This window comes from Rhinolophus sinicus, linkage group LG06, assembly GCF_036562045.2.
Source record: "Rhinolophus sinicus isolate RSC01 linkage group LG06, ASM3656204v1, whole genome shotgun sequence".
In the NCBI taxonomy this organism is placed as follows: Eukaryota; Metazoa; Chordata; class Mammalia; order Chiroptera; family Rhinolophidae; genus Rhinolophus; species Rhinolophus sinicus.
The window spans coordinates 114,260,706-114,273,631 of NC_133756.1; the positions used below are offsets into that span (position 1 = coordinate 114,260,706).

General features: G+C 40.9%; 1 long non-coding RNA gene across 2 annotated transcripts in view; it reads left to right on the forward strand.

Moving 5' to 3' along the window:
- The window catches only part of LOC141572435 (uncharacterized), a 1,196,122-nt gene extending 1,184,550 nt beyond the window's left edge, over positions 1-11,572 (forward strand). For both annotated transcript variants that reach the window (XR_012497796.1, XR_012497795.1), the window contains one exon: positions 11,508-11,572. This is a non-coding gene — a long non-coding RNA (uncharacterized LOC141572435). The remainder of the gene's footprint in view (positions 1-11,507) is intronic.
- The last annotated feature ends 1,354 nt before the right edge of the window (positions 11,573-12,926 follow it).

The following is a 12,926-nucleotide window of genomic DNA, read 5'->3' on the forward strand; positions in this document are numbered from 1 at the left end:
CGGTGAATGTTTAAATTAAAAAAATTACAGTAAAAGACACATTGACATTAGTCCCCCTCAAAATATCCCCCCTCACTTACAACACACTTATCCCAGCATTCTTGCTGCTTTCTAAAGCAGTTCTGGAAGTCCTCTTTCGTGAGTGTCTTTACTTCAACCTCCATCACGACAGAACCTCTGTGTCATACATCGCTTCTCTTCTTAGACAGATATGGTACTATCTGTCAAATTAAAACATTACAGTGTGTCCTCATCCACCTTATTCACCATATTTGGCACATGTGCCTTCTGGCTCTTCCCCAAAGTCAAAATTACCATGAAAGGTAAACATTTTGAATTGATTCAGGACATTGAGGCAGCCATGACAGCACAACTAAAGAAGACACTCAATGCTGAGCGAAATAAGTCAGACAGAAAAAGTAGAGAACCATGTGATTTCACTGATATGTGGTATATAAACCAAAAACAACAAAAGAACAAGACAAACAAATGAGAAACAGAAACTCATAGACACAGACAATAGTTTAGTGAATACCAGAGGGTAAGGGGTGGGGGTGGTAGATGAGGGTAAGGGGGATCAAATATATGGTGATGGAAGGAGAACTAACTCTGGGTGGTGAACACACAATGGGATTTATAGATGATGTAATACAGAATTGTACACCTGAAATCTATGTAACTTTACTAACAGTTGTCACCCCAATAAATTTAAAGACTAAATTAAAAAAAAAAAAAGGAAGACACTCATGTAAGAGGACTTCCAGAACTGCTGCAGAAAGTGGCAAGAATGATGGGATAACTGGGTTTGAAGTGAGGGGGAGTAATGACAATGTGTCTATTATTGTAATATTTTTTTAATTTAAACATTCATCATTATTTTTTAAATTTATTTTTTATTAGTTTCAGGTGTACAAAGCAACATAATAGTTAGACCTTTAAACCCCTCATAAAGTGATAACCCACCCCCAAGCTACTACCCCTCTGACATCTTATTTGGCTGTTATAATACCATCCACTACCTTCCCTATGCTGTACTCTGCATCCTGTCACTATATACGCCTATATATTTATTTATAGTTGAGATTCAATATTATGCTTCTTCAGCTTCAGGTGTATAATGCATTGGTCAGGCATCTACATAGTATATGACGTGATCCCCCTGATAAGTTCAGTGCCCATCTAGCACCCTACATGATCTTTACAACTTTTGTTGATTATATTCCCCATACTGTATTAATTACCAATTTGTATTTCTTAATGCCTTCACCTTTTTCACCCTGCCACCAACCCCATTCCCATCTATCACCCTGATAGATCTAGTACCTATCTGGCACCATACCTAATTATTGCAATATTATTTACTATATTCCTTATGCTATACCCTACATCCCCATGACTACTGTGTAACACCCAATTTGTTCTTCTTAATCCCTTCCCCTTTCACCCATCCTTAACCCCCCTCCCATCTTAAAGAAGTCCCTCTAAAATTCATTGTAATACTGGTTTGGGGGTGATGAACTCATTCAGCTTTTTTTTTTTTTTTTTTGTCTGGGAAGCTCCTATCTGTCCTTCAATTCTAAATGACAGCCTTGCTGGATCTGGTTGTATGCCATTGCTTTTCATCACTTGAAATATTTCCTGCTAGTCCCTTCTTGCCTGCAAAGTTTCTGATGAGAAGTCAGCTGACAGTCTGATGGGGACTCCTTTGTAGGTAATTAATAGATTTTCTCTTGCTGCTTTTAAGATTCTCCCTTTGTATTTAACCTTTGGCATTTTAATTATGATGTATCTTGGTGTTGGCCTTTTTGGGTTCATCTTATTTGGGATTCTACAAGCTTCCTGGGCTTGTATGTCTATCTCCTTAACCAGGTTAGGGAAGTCTTCTGTCATTATATATTCAAATAGGTTTTCAATTCCTTTCTTCTTCTTCTTCTTCTGGTATCCCTATAATGCGAATGTTGGTATTCTTGGTGTTGTCCTGGAGGCATCTTAAACTCTCCTCAAGTTTTTGGATTATTTTTTCTTTTTGCTGTTCTGGTTGGGTGTTTTCTGCTACTCCATCTTCTACATCTCTGGTTAGATCCTCTGCTTCATCTAATCTGCTGTTGATTCCCTGTAATATATTCTTCATTTTCATTACTGTATTTTTTATTTCTGACTGGATCTTTTTTATGATTTTCATCTTGATTTTTATGCTCCCTATCTCTCTGTTGAAGTTCTCCCTGAGATCATTGAGCATCCTTATAACCAGTGTTTGGTACTCTGCATCTAATAGATTGCTTATCTCCATTTTGCTTACTTATTTTTCTGGAGCTTTGTTCTGTTCTTTCATTTAGGATATGTTTCTTTGTCTCCTCCTGTGTTTGTGGCTGCCTCCCTGTGTTTGTTCTTGTGTATTAGGTAGGGCAACTATGTCTTCCAGTCTTAGTAGAGTGGCCTTATATAGTAGGTGTGCCGTGGGGTTCAGTGGCCTAGTCTTTCTGGTCTCCTAAGCCACACGCTCCAGGTTTGTCCCTTGTGTGGGTTGTGTGTGCCTTTCTCTTGTAGTTGAGCCTTGGTTGATAATTGCACATCAGTGTGAGGGATTGACCCTTGGGCTCACTGGTTGTGAGGACTGGCCTTGACTGTGGTGGAAGGGTTGTTGTGCAGGGGCTGATCCTACAGAGCAGGATCTGCCTCAGCAGGACTCTGGTGCCTGCCATCTGCCTCTTGGGTGTGTCGTGCTTGGGGGCAGCTGGGTGATGCTCCAACTCATTTTGAAGCTGGCCAGTGTGGGCACCAGCCCCAGGACCACCTTGGAGGAAATCCATTCAGCTACAGCCAGTGCCCAACCCAGGGCCACCTAGCAGGAGCCAGAAAGAAATAGGCAGATGGCTGCCACCCGTGCTATACTTGGAAGCACCTTGACAGGCCAAGTCATGAACCAAGACCAGCTGCCACTAGTGCTGACTTAGGGCAGCTCAGTCAGAGTTACAGGACACGCTCAAGCCAGATGCTGCTTGTCTGGGTTCTGCGAACCTTTGAGAGACCCTAGGATAAGTCTGAAGCTTGAGCCAGAACAGGTGGTCTGAATAAAAAAAGCTACTGAAAGGAGCCTAGGTCTGCCCAAAAGTTGGGCAGTGCCAGGTCTCAAATCGCCAGGGCATGGCGAGGGAAAGGCAGAGACTCAGATTTGGCAGCCACCCGTGTTCACAGGTGGGGAAGGTGGAGAGCTCAACAAAGAAACAATGGCCCCTACTGGCTCCCCCATCCAAGAGAAAGCTGCCTCTCCAGCCCCTGTCCCAAGTAAGACAACTCAGTTCCCCACCACATGTCCCTGCCACCTCTCCAGCTACTGCTCCCGTGCTGGAGCTCAGAGCGAATGATTCCATTGTTGGTTAAGTCCACATGCAGTCCGTTAAAAAGGAGTGCCTGGGAGTATAGCCGGCCTCAGTCTCACTCAGTCACAATCTCAGCTCGTTTTCGCAACCAGAAATTATGAGGACTTCTCTCCCTAGCACTGGAACCCTGGGCTGGGGTAGGGCTGGGATCTCTCACTCCTCTGGGGACCCCCACAGCCAAAATAGCCCTCACAGTGTTTAATGGTCACACGCGGATGTGGGACCAGCCCATTCTGCATTTCTGACCTTCCTACCAGACCAGAGGTGGTTCCTTTGCATGTCCTTAGTTGAAAGGCTTCATTTCAGCTTTATTTTAGGTGATTCTCAATAATGGTTGTTTTGTAGATTAGTTTTCATTTTAATGTGGTTGTGAGAGAAGGTAAGCACAGTGGTTACCAACTGCGCCATCTTGATTCCCTACTCGTATATTTTTTATCACACCTCATATATGTAATCATTATTTCTTAAAATAATCATATGAGGGGTACTACATTACCATATTTCATCAATTTGTAGATGCATATCTTTTCATACTTTGGCATCTTTGAATTTGGAATGGATCTTAAAATGTCTTAAAATCTCTGTGGGCTGCTATTAAAGTTCTGCCAGAGAAATTTGCTTCTACTAGTCACATGGGGGCACTATCAATCTGAGAGCCTACTTTAAATTTTTTGCTTGAGAGTGTTTTGCTTTTTGCTTTTTGTTGCTTTTTGTTGGGGATGGGGTTGATACTGATGGTGTAAATCCAGAAGGCAAGCTGGCTTGAATAGCTGTGGTTCAAGTTCTTAAGAGAGAACCCTGCTCTACCACCAAGACTGAGACGTGTGCACTTTCTGGATGATTCTCATGCTTCCCCTTATACTAAAGGCACAATTCTTTGGAATACTAGATGTGTGCGGGGGTCTTATATTAGACTCCCGAGCTTGGGCATTTTTCTTTCTTAAAATAAATGCATGCCAGAGATTTGGGGAGAAGAGTATTATTACCCCCCTCCCCCATATAGCCATGAGGAAACTGAGGCTTAGAAAAGTTAAGTAACTTTCCCAACATCACATTAAGGAGTAAAGATAGGATTCAAACCAGTTTCTTCCTGATTCACTGTGCTTTCTGGTGCACTACCTTTGCAAAAAAAAAAAAAAAGAAGTAACATTGGAAAAGCCATTGTCCTCTTTGGGCATGTTCTCATGTAAGAAATGAGAGTGGGTTGAGTAGAAGAATTTACAAAGGAATTAACATTTATTGCTTACGTATGTCTAATACTGGCATTTATGCCTTTTCAGCTATCTAGCAAATTAAATTAACTCTAACAGATAGGTTTCATTTAATCTACTTTTACAGGTGACAGATAGGTGGAAAAACATGTCTGAGGTCACAGAGAGTTTTAGTGGTAGAACTGAGGGTTGAACCCCCACAATCGTGAGCCTGCTGAGTCAGGCTGCTTCTCAGAACCATTGGTCCAGTACTGTTCCTTATTGAAATGAAGTCCTTTTTACAGTGTTTGATTGGCATAGTAATGTTATTGAGGGGTGCCCACATGGCACATCATCCATGTTCGTTGTCCCTTTTGCATGTGGCTTCTTGGCTATTAGTAGCTACCTCTGTCCTCCAGCTGGATTTGGTCACACAGGCAGAGCATAGACAGAGAGACAGGAGAATCCACCGGAAGGTAGATGATAGAGCAACTGTCAGCAATCTGCCATGATTATCACAAGCCTTGCCCCCTCTGCTGTATGATAAATTCAGACCTCTACTGCACAGGACCAGGATCTAAGGTCTTAAAGTTTGGGAGCTGTTTGAGTTCTTGGTCGCTGCCTCTTACAGATGTTTTCACCTCTGGGAGCTGCTCTCCAGATTTTTCCTGTATCAGGAAATGTCTTTTTCTAAGAGTTAGATGATTTCATCTGTGCTGACATTTCATAACCTGTGCTTGACATTTCATAACCTTAAGAAATAACTTGATCCATGTATCTATCCTTACTAATGGATATGCTGTCCTCTTGGCCAGACCAATTCCCAGGCATAATGCCATTGGAAATGCAGAGCTCAAAAGAGATGCCCAAAACTAGGGGCAAGAAGAGGGAAATCCAAAGAGGGACCCAGCTGAGTTTATTGTCTATGAAGATGGCCCCTTCTCTCTGAGACAGATCCACATTAACTAAACACTTAGAGATAGGTGTGGAAGATCAGAATACAAATGCATTAATCCCAATGACAAATATAAGTACCAGAGATTTAAATCAGCATTCATTAGTCCATATACTCACCTCTTTTTGTAAGAAACTCTACAAAATAAATAGAAGGATGGTCGGTGAAAGAGAACAAAACAAGGACAATTACAAGTGTAATCTTAAACCAGGTTCTTGCCTGAAGCTCTCTATCCCACTATAGTCAATGGCTAAAAGTGGTTGAAGCTTGGATATTCAAATTAGATGAACCAGGAATGGGGTCTTAGCTCTACCACTTGCAGCCATGTCATCTTCTGACAACACTTTAGCCTCACTCAGCCTCAGTTTTCCCACCTTTAAAGTAATACTAATAATGTTACGTACCTCATAGAGTTGTGAGAATTAAAACAAGTGTCATATGTGAAGGGCTTAACACAGCTTTTAGCATACTGTTGTCCCTTGATTCTTAAATGCCATTGGTTGTAAGTTATTCTCAAAGTTAATAGCAACTTTTCAGACACACACATACACACACACACACACAAACACACACACACACACAAACAGCAGAAATCTGTAGGCACATTGATAATAAGATTTTTTTTTTCAAAACAAGCAGTGTAATTTTTTTATCAAGGCAATAATGGTAATAAACATTCAATGTGTGGAATTATTGTTGTTTTTATGGTCATTGTTATTGCAACTGCAGTGGTAATACACAATGTCTCTGGTTAAGACATCCTCTTCCTGCATTGCCCTGGAATGAGCAACGCCCACCCCCCATCACCTAACAGAGCTCCTGTCTGATCAGGCGATCTATAGTCATGGTTAGGGACTGCTAGCTCTTCTAAGAACTTACTCAAAAATCACTTTAACATATAGGAACAGCTTCTCAACAAATGGTCTATTCCCGGAGCCATCCTAACTTTGGGGTACCTGGTTTCAGGTAACTTTTGTTTTTTCTAGAGCCAGGCTTTATGTGGAAAAGGCTGTCCTCCTGTGCTCCCCTGTGAAATCTCTGCTATCCACAGCCCCTTAGTTGGTCTGAGTTGAAGAGGTGTTGGCTGCCCATTTACACAGAATTGCAGATTCTGTGAGGAAGGCTGTAAACTAATCAGGAACATGCATTTCATCCAATGTTCTCAAGGGAATTTCAAATAATAAGCTCTTCAGGATATTTGCTCTTAAAAGGTGTATTTTAAAAATTGTAAAATCAACATAATCCATTTCAGAAAGTTCACTAAATAGAGAAAAGAAAAAAAAAACCTACATTGCAAAACCCATAAGACAGCCACAGTAGTTATTTTGATATAATTACATTCTTTTTTCTAGGTATAACATAGTTAAAATTTTAATGTACATATTTTAAAATCATTTTATTATTTAATATATTATAAGAATTTTTCTACATTGTGCAAAAACTCCCTAGTGCAACATGCAAAGCCCTTTGTGTTCAGTTTTCCTCTTTAGTCTCACTTCTCTCTCTACCCCCATGTCGTATTCTGCTCTCCACTCATCCTGGACAACACACTACTCGTGAACATCACCCCCTTCCCAACTACCTCTCACTCTGCCTTCACCTGGTATATCAGCTAGCTTGCCAGCAGGAAACCATGCATTCCTCACCTTTCAAATGAAGAGGATTTAATGTAGGAATCACTTACTAAAGGTTAGGTAGGTTTAAGGGAACAGAAAGATGGCGAGGAAAAGACTAGATGGATTTTCATAAACTAGCAAGCTGGGAAGTTCTTATCCCCCTAGGGCCAAATAGTCTGGGGCCAGCCAAGAACCAGAACTTGGAATGCCAGAGGAGGGCTTGCCTCCTGGCAGGAGCTATAGTCAGGAAAAGAAACAACTGATTGAGATGTGATACCACAGCAGGAAATAGAGATGTGATATCATAGCAGGGAGAGGGCAAAGTAGAAATATCCCCTCCGCCAGCCCTCTTATTTCCTGTTGGCACGACCCATTGGCCAGGTCCCAGAATGCTACGTTCTGCAGATATCACCCACTGAGGCACAGAGCAGCAAGCCAGAGAAGGCCAGAAAAGAGACAGGGAAGGGGAAGCCAAAGAGAGAATAGCCACCTTTCCTGCCTAATTCTGATTTATCCTCCAGGTTTCAGCTTACATGTTACTTTATCAAGGAAGTGAGAATGGGTGACTTTTCTCTGTTTATGCTCTAATTGCTTCCAGTGTTCACCTAAGATAACACAGTTCATACTTGATGAAAATTATTTACAAGCTGGCACCATAACTTGTTTAGTATTATTTAACCAGGAACAAACAGAGTCTTGCACATAATAAGCAATCAAAAATATTTGCATAATCACCTTTTCCAAAGTCTCCATATTTGTTCTAGGAGCTGCACTATAATTTACTTAGACTTTCTCCTCTTGCATTTTTTTCGTAACTGCATCTTGTTCATTATTTCAGTGTTAGTGTTATTTCTCTAGTTGAGCTGTAATCTCTTTGATGGCACAGGCTATGTCAATACACATGTCTCTGAATTTCTCTGCTTCTAGCATACAAACACACACACACGCACGCACGCACGCACACACGCACGCACACACACACACACGCACACACGCACACATGCGCACATGCGCGACCAGTAAAGCTTTGGTAGAGAATGGGATCAAAAAACCACCTAAAGTGGTCAGGGTCTCCAATTTTCCAAAAATGTCTCCATGCTCTCCTTAAATGTCCCACCCCCAAGACCTCTTTGTTTACTCATAAGAGAGCTCCTTCCTCTTCACAAAGAAAATCGAATTCATTAGACCAAAACTCCCAAAGCCTGTGCCAACAAGCCAAGAAAAATTACCACAGCCCCACCTAGCACTGGCTGTCCTCATTCTGGTGTTAGGTCAGAGTCTATCCCCAGCATTGACCTACTCCGCCTGCTTACTCATTCTCTTTGATTGGGCTACAACAATTCTGACTTAATGTGCTGGTGTAAGAGATTTTGTGAGAGAGATAGAAGGAACAAAGCATTGGGAGTTTGTAGGTCTGGCTTTCTGCTGCTCCTCCGCCACTGACTTCCTGAGACACCCTAGATAAGCACTGCCCCTCTCTGGGTAGCCTCCCTTTTGTTAATATTATATGACACATGATTTCTATGGTCTCAGCTCTTTCCAGAGGTGAGGAGTTGGGTTCAAAGCCCACCTCATGCATTTGTGAGCTGGGTGCTGTTCATGATCACAGTTTCCCTCTTGACCTTCAGCATCCTCACCTTCAAATTGGTATCGTTAAACCTAGTTCACAGACTTGTGTTAGGCTTAAATACAATCAGACGGTAAACTAGCTGCTCAATAAAAACAGTGGCAAGGTGGTCATAGACATGGTTGAAATAGTAAGATGGCTCTGTGAGGATATTGTGAGGATGGTCATGGGCAGGCTAAGGAAAGGGAATGAGTAGGGGAGGAAGAAATTGGGAAGAAAGAAAGGATGGAGGGAATGTCAGGAAAAAATAGAGGGAGCAAATGGACAGAGAGGAAAGAGTTTGGAAAGAGGGAGTTTATAGATATGTTTATATGTTATATGTTTATATATAATATGTTTATATATAATATGTTTATATATAATCATATATATATATATATATATATATATGATTTAAGACAATGCTTCCCAATTAGGGGCCGCACTCCAACTTAGCATCCTAAATTGTGAGGTGGTATGATTTCAGCCCTTAGTGAAAAGGTAAATTATAAATAGGCATGTAAATGTCTCTGCATGGGGGCTGAAAGTTGGAGACAGCTTTTGGCAGAGGTAATAATGAAGTGAATCCCATTAGTGATGGAAAGGCAATTAAGAAAAACCTCAGTGAAGTTCCAGATCTGAGCCTTCAGCTGAAAGACTGGGATTTGGGAGGATAAAAGGTTAAGCACCAGGAGGCTGTTTATAGTGACTTTAATTAGATCGAAAATGAATTGTTGTGCTCTCTTTTTCTCTCTTTAAGTTTTCTTTTTAGGGAAGAGAGCATCTGTAACAACATTGAGGTGCACTTGTCAACAGCGGCAATCATGTGTAGGAGGTATTTAGGGAATGACAGCGATTCCATGGCAGGGTTTTGCTCCCTACAAGAACTTGAGGGTTCAAGCCATTTCAGTCACCAGACCCCAGTGGATAGACTAGACAATATGTTAAGGAAGAGAATATTTGTGCAACGTGACTGTATTATCAGGGTACTTAACTCCCTAGCAAGGCTTAGGCTGAAAATTGCCTTCACCCCCTAAAAAATAAATGCAACATGTCATGTAGTTTGGCAGCCCAAATTATTGTGAAAAACTGATTTGAGTGACAAGGAAGTCCACGTTGGACGTTGGTATTTAGGAACATGGTAGAATGGAGGAAAAATGTTACCTAAATTACCTTTAATCTTAAAATTCTGTATTATCTTGGTTGATGTCAACAGAGATAAGAAACACCTATTATTGTTATAGAGTTTAAAGTAACAAGTTGAAATTTGCAAACTAGCATGTGTTGTCTCATTCTACCTTCAAAAAAAGGATTTTGATTGAGGTAATAGTGTCCCTATTGTACAGATGAAGAAGCAAAACCTCCACCAGGTGAAGTGATTTGCCCAGTCTCAACAGCTAATAAATGGCAGAGACAATGCACAAACTAAACCCTTATAAGCCTGTCGTCCCCCTTCCCTGCACTGTACCATGACTGACTCATAAATAAGTAGCAGCTGGATACACCATTAGAGGTGATCCTATCCAGCAAATGAGAATCAAATGTCCAGTGGCTTTTCTAGTGCTTTTGATGTATACCTAGAAGTAGACCCCAAATAAAGAGTTCACTGAGCAGAGCTGAATGGGTGTATATAGAGGGAGAGTGGGTCCCATTTTAATTGTTTTGTGGATCATAAAAATATTTTATTCCAATGATTGAAAAGTATCAGTTATTTTTAGTTTTGAAAGTGACCTGGAGGTTGGATAACCCTCACCCAGCTGGCGGATAAATTTCCATGGCAACCAATTATTAGGCAGAGATTGATTCCAGAGGCAGACAGTCTACAGAGCACTGATTTTCAGCCCTGGGTGCACATTGCAGAATCATCGGGGAGCACTTAAAAAAATACTGAGGCCCGGGGTCCACCCTAGAGGTTCTGATTTAATTGGTTTGACTATAGTCATGGTATCAAGGTTTTTAGGTTACTCAAATGATTTGAATGTGCCACTTGACTGAGAACTGCTGCTACAGAACGTGATTTTTAAAGATTATATATGGTTTATGTAGTTTTGCACCTTGGGAGAATTTCAAAGGGTTTCAGCTATGTCATCTCCCTGCTCTTTTTTTCTTCCCTCCCTCCTTTCCTCCCTCCCTCCCTCCCTGTTTCCTTTCCTTCTCTCTCTCCCTCCCTTCCCTCCTTTGTTTTTTGCTCCTTCCTTCCCCTTTTCCCATAAATATTTGTCGAGTACTCATTTTGATACACTGTTCAATGTTACTCCCACAATGATCATTGTAGTTTAAACCTCATCATCTCCTGTCTAGAATATTCGCCAGCTTTCTAACTAGCCTCCCTGCCTCCATTTATACTCCCTGTAGCCCAGTCCCACACAGTTGCCAGCACATTTCTTCAAGAGTGTTTTATACTAAAACTCAGTAAATCCCCTTGGTGATCACACAGAAGATCAACATGAGACTTCCTTGTATGGCACACAAAACTCCTAGAATCGGGTCCCTGTTTGCCTGTTCAACTTCATTTCCATGTTAACTCCTAAAGTGAGGAAGTGAGACAGCATTTGGAGCCAAGTAGGAACAAAGACCAAGATCTCTTAGCATCTATGACAGTACATGCATCATTCTGCCCAGATTTCACAAAACACTGGATTGAGTTTTGAAACTGGTAGTAAAGAAATAAGCCCGTGATTAAAAATGCTTCTGACAATGGCCCTGCAACTCAGTCATTAGAGGCAAATGAGTAACACTCATTAATCTTTCTCTTGGCAGAGCTGTTTTTCTGGAGGAGTGAGGAGATGGTTGTTGGAACACTTGATCTTTTCTTTCACTAAAAGGTAAGGGCAATTATTGCCAGTGACAATTCTTTGGATTCTGAAATTTTGGTCACTTTTTCTTCCTTTTAATTTCTATCTATACCTCTTATTAGAAAATCCTATAATAGGCTTCTCGCAAAACAACGAAAACCTTTCAGATTGTGTTATATTCCTATTTTTAAAAGAGCAAATGTCAAGAGAAGAAAATGAAATCTCTTTTTTTTTGTGCTGATTACTGAAAATTGTGCTGTTTGAGCTGAATGGTGCCCAGGTTTCAGAGAGAAGCCTGTGATATTCTCAGTCTTGGGAGAAGGTCCATGCATGACTTGATGGGTGCAGGCTAAAGGGTACAAGCCTGCATTCTGAGGGGTTTGGCAAATTGACAATTGTGTTTGGTCTGTACAAGTTTTGACATCCAAGGGAGTCTGATCTGAGACATAGTAGGCCATTTTTTTTAAAAAAAACAACATTGATCTAAGTGGCAGCATCCGATCTTTGCTACTGCTTTCAGTCTGAAGTTGACTGACAACTGGGGACATAGGCCAAGCCTAAATAAAGGACTCTGATCCCAAAGAAAGGGATGAGAGCAAAAGTAGGAGATCAAGGAAAAAAAACTCATATGTGCGGTGTGAACTACAAAGCAGGGAAGGGGAGAATGCATAGAGGAAGTGTTCCCTAAACTCATCTCGTATTTTTGTGTGGATCATAGGATAGAAAACTAATTCTAAATCCCATTTTCTCGGGAGACCTGAAGCTACCAACACACTTAGTGATTTGTAGTGTTGGGCAAGTTCATTTTCTTCGTGTTCTGATGACCTCTTCCTTAAAACTGGGGTGATGCTATAATCACCTTCCTCACAGACCTGGATATTGGAAAGTGAGACCAGGCATTGTCATTGCTCCTCTCAGTGACCAGTGGGATCAAATTGAATGACTCAGACAAAATTGCCTCCATTCAGTGATGTGCATTTCAATTGTAAAATATTGCTTGGAAGTAATACTACTGTATAGGATACAGGGTATAGAAATATTAAACAGTATAAATTGATCATATGTGATACAAGTTTTCTTTTCACACATTCCTTTTCTGAAATGCCAAACCCAGCATCAATCTTCAGTGATACTGGTATAACTTTATGATTTTGTATTCTAAGAATTGTTTCTTATTTATGTTGCATGAGTGTCAAGTTTGGGCCTTAGCTTTGGTTTTTCTAGATGGATGTTGTACCTCTTTACTCTCATCAGGAACTTCCATTCAGAAAAGAAATGCAGTCAAGTGAGACTGCGTATACCACAAATGAAATACTTTATATGGCATATGAAACTAATAGCTCATGTGTGTTTGGAAGTAATTTTTATAACTAACTACATGGCC